Here is a 4,815-nt window from a genome sequence, read left to right on the forward strand (position 1 = left end):
AGGAGAGAGGAGAGGAGGGGAAGAAGGGTGGGGAGGAGGGGAGGGGACGGGAGGGGAGGGGAGATGGTAAGTAAACTTTTCCATCACTTCACAAATTAAAAAAACAGATCACTTAAGGTTTTCAAAAGACAAATTTTAAATGCAAAGGGCTGGTTCAGCAGATCTCATTTTTTAAATTTGAGATTAAACACCTGATTCAGAAACAAAACAGATTCTGCAGGCACACATTTATCCGGAGGATGAGTCAGTAGACAGATCACCAGGCTCCACTGTCTCATTTCATTCTTCCTTATGGATTACTTTTGATCACTATTAAAATAAATACAACCTAATGTGTTTATTTTATATGAATGGCAAAATCCATGCTAGTAGCAGTTTGTTTCACAGAAGTTCAATTATTCCCTGCTAACATTTGTTTTAATTCTAAGAGGATATGGAGTCATTTCCTATGACTGGTAGTAGGTAAATGAAATAAATTGCCTCCTTTGTCCAATGTCTGCATAAAGGATCCTTTTAATCCTCTTCACATTATCTACCTATAAATCACTAAACAGTTGAAAAATGCTAATTTAGGAGTTTTTGAAGAACAAATAACCCAATGTTGGAGACGTGGTAAAAGAGAGAGCTGTTAGAACAATTAATTACCAGAAACTTATTAATTTCCTTCTTCTATTCTAATAAAGTCCAACTAATATATCACAAACAATAAAATACTCATATCTATTTACTAAAGGATTTTTTGGTGTGCATGAATTTATTCTCATATTTATTCAGCTGTAGAAGGGGTTACAGCTTTGACTCAGAGGTTCATCTAGTAAGTGGAGATGGAATCAGCATAGATTAATCCATCAGGACTATGTTAATTGTTGGCTTTTCACAGATTGTTATTATTAATGATAATATTAATGCTTTTATTATACTTGGGATCATGCCCATGGCTTCCTCATTTGTGATAAGGAAATGTGTGAGCATGAACTTAGGTCCTTAACCAAACCTTTATTGTATTGCTTGTTTGTTACTTCCATTTTGTTTTTTTTAATTATATCTCTATGGCACGTGCGCATGTGTGCGTGCATGTGTGTGTGTGCATGTGTGTGTGTGCGCACGCGCGTGTGTGTGTGTGTGTGTGTGTGTGTGTATGTGTGTGTGTGTATGCCACAAAGTATAAGTGTGAAGTACAGCAGACTTCTTTCAAGAGTCAGTCTTTCCTTCTCCCATTGGGGCCTCAAGATCAAACTCTGATTGTTAGGCCTGGGGACAAGTCACTTTACCTGGCGAGTCATTTTATCTGCCCCATTTTGCTTTTTTGAGACAGGTGGCTTCATACTCACTATGTATCCAGAATATCCTTGAATTTCTGATCCTCCTGTTTATAATTCTCAAATGCTAGAATTATAGTCGCATGTCTTTATGGAAAAACTCGGGCTTTTATTGTTTTGAGAGATTTCTTCTATACCTATTTTGAGAGTTTTTAATTATAAATAGACTTTGGATTTTGACAGTTACATTTTTATGTAATGAGATAATTATGCAGGATTTTGCTCTTTTACACTCTTACTATGACATAGGATACTGATACAAAGGCAGGTGTTGAAGCATCTCTGCATGCCAGCCCTGGAGTCTGTGTAGTCATGGTGTATGATTCTTTTAATGTGCTCTTGAATTTGGTTTGCTATTATATTCACCAGGTCCTTATTTCATATCCTGTATAAAATCCATTCAAAATGTGTTTAAAATGTAAAGCTAAGACCTGAGGTAAAATAAGTAGTATAAGAAATCAGAGAAAGTGGTTTTTCCTATTATTTGGGTGAGTTGTTTTGGATATGACCCTAAGTGAATAATAACTGGTAGCAATAATAAACACATGTTATTGTACCAAACTAATATATCTCTGAAAGACACAGAAAGACAGGCAGACAAATAGAAAGAGGCAGAGAGAGAGAGAGAGAGAGAGAGAGAGAGAGAGAGAGAGAGAGAGAGAGAGATGAAAAACAACCTATGGAAGTCAAGAATACTTACAAGAGTAGATAAAGTGTTAATATCCAAAAAGAAACTTACACAGCAGAACAATAACAGCAACAGCAACAACAACAACAAAAAAAACAAATGTAAAACAACAACAGCACAGGAAGCAAACAGCCTTATTTGAATGGACAGAATATTTGAACAGAGGTATCTTTAAAGAGACGGGTAAATGATTAATAGGTATATGAAAAGAGTTCAACAGCACCAATCAAGTAAAAATTCAAACCAAAACTGTTGTGAAATATCATCTCACATCTGTTAGAATGGCTATTTTCAGAAAGGCAAATAATAGTTGTATTAGTTAAGGTTTTCTAGAGTCACAAACCTTATGAAATGAATCTTTCTATATATATAAATCAAGAGAGAAGTTATTAGATTGACATACAGCTGCAGTCCAACTTAGTCAACAATGACTGGCTATGCAAGTCCAAGAATTTAGTATTCAGTTGCTCAGCTCCACAAGGCTGGTGTCTCAGCTGGTCTTCCGTGTGTGCTAGAATCTCAAAGAAGCAGACGCCAAAGACAGGGAAGAAATGGATGTGCTAGCAGAGTGAGTATAAAACAGGCAAAGACCAAAGATTCCCTCTTCTATGTCCTTATATAAGCTTCCAGCAAAAGGTGTGACCCAGATCAAAGGTATGTCTTCCCTCAAGATATGTGTTAAAGGTGTGTGTCTTCCTGCCTCAAGATCCAGATCAAAAGCATAGAATTTTCAAAGCTTGTAGAATTTTAACATTTGTTTAATAGCAATTGAGATTAAGTTATGGTTACCAACATCTGAGAGTAAGAGGGAAAGCAATTTAGTGGCTATGCATCATTATTTTGGGACACTAATGCAAAGTTTAGTGACTGCAGTGGTAATGTTTTGCCCATGTCAAAAAACTTCAGAAGAGAAGACTTTGAATGCTTTCATCTCAGAGATGGTAAGTAATTAGAAAGGTATGCATATCATTCATAACCATTTTATAATATATATGTGCATCAAAACAGTACAAGATACCTGGTAAATATATACATCATGTGTGTGTATGTGTTTGTGTGTGTGTGTTTGTCACTTAGAAATATATAGGCATGTATGGTGACAAATTCTATAATCACAGCGCTTGCAAGGAAGTCATATGCAGGCATCAAGCAGCTATGGATGATACCTGGGTACCTGAAGGGGGGACTGGAAATGAAAAGGAACAGGGTGTGAGAGAAGGATGAAGCCAAGACAAAGGTTCTGATCATGGCTCAAAGTTTAATAGTCAGCACTGTGTTTATATAGGGAGAGTCCACAGACCCATCCTTTGTTTCAGCTGCAAAAGCAAGCTCAGTGGGTGGTCAATTCCTCAAATCTCCTGTAGGAAATTGCCAATGCTCTGAGGTCTGATGACTCCAGCTAGTTTATAAAACCATTGTGGCAAGCACTCAAGGTCTGTTTAGCCTATTCAAGGCTGGAGAAAGGGCACAGTCACTTGGATTGTGAGTTTGAGTCCAGACTGATCTGTTTGCCAAGATCCTTTTCTTATTAAACTAAAAGTTATTAATTATTAAAATAAATTTTAAGGCACTGCACAGGTGGGGAAAACTGCCCAGAGAGCTTCCTGCCACTGGATAGCTTGGGTGGACAGTAGACAGACAGAGAGACCTGCCTGCTGCTATACCATGTGGCACAGGCCTGGGAAGACATCTATTGACCCACCCACTTGCTGCCGTGCCACTGGAGCAGGCTGTCAACATCTAGAAGTCTGCTGGCCATCACACCACAGGGTGTAAAGTGGAGGTCACCCAGAGGCTCAAAAGTCATATGGCTCACCTTCAGGGGGAGGGAGGCACTCCAATGTGCAAGTATGTGGTAGACAGACGGGAGAGAAAGAGAAGTGGAACATTGTTATTCAGGCTCTTTTTTTCCTGCCTGCTGCATTATGGCTGCCCTGTAGTCACAACTGGTGGATTCTGAGCAGGCAAGCAAGACAGGAAATACCAGGGGATAGAGACTTCAGATGATGAGTGACAAGAACAGACTTTCAGGAGACAGGTTTCAGTGACATCACCTTTTAATGGGGGCTTGGGAGAGGGACAAAGGCTATTTAAGCCGTTGGGGAATGAGTAGGGAACAACGAAGTAAGTGTCCGTTTTTGGCCCAGACCAGGGAGCTAGGGATGCCTCACTTGCACAAGCAGAAATTACAGGTGTTGCTGAACATGACTTTATAAGGGGGAGAGGAAGTTGAACCTGGCTACCAGACTCTGACATCCTCTGGTGGGGCAAATGTGGGGACTGCATGTGCTGGGAAACTCAAGCCCAAGACACAGTGGGGGAGGCAGAGGTTGGTGTCTATGTCTGTGACTCACATTACCGCTAGAGATAAGGGGGATCTCCCTTGCCTAGACAGCCACCTGGGACCACATGACTGTTCAGGGACTGTGCAAAACAGGCCCCGCCCTTCACCTGCTTCTGCATTCTGGAAAAACTGGTGAGTCCTATCCCTTACCAGCTGTAGCACTTGGGAGAACGGGGCCTGTACCTCAACTGGACGGCACAGTACCGCTGGTCCTGGTGGAGGGGGCACAGGTGAGCCAGCCCCAGCGATGAGAGTGATGGAGAATGGTCCCTACCAATTTGTCTAGTGTGAAGTAGCTTGGGTAACAAGACGGATGCCTTTCACGCTTTCTCCTCTCACAGCATACTGCAGCCCTTCAAAGAGCTGGCCCTCACTGGCTGTGGCACTTGGGAGAGCAGGTCGTGCACCTCACCTAGCCAACACCATGCCTAGGTGTCACAGTATAGTTGCCACTGGTGGAGCGG

This window comes from Mus pahari, chromosome 12, assembly GCF_900095145.1.
Source record: "Mus pahari chromosome 12, PAHARI_EIJ_v1.1, whole genome shotgun sequence".
Classification (NCBI taxonomy): domain Eukaryota; kingdom Metazoa; phylum Chordata; class Mammalia; order Rodentia; family Muridae; genus Mus; species Mus pahari.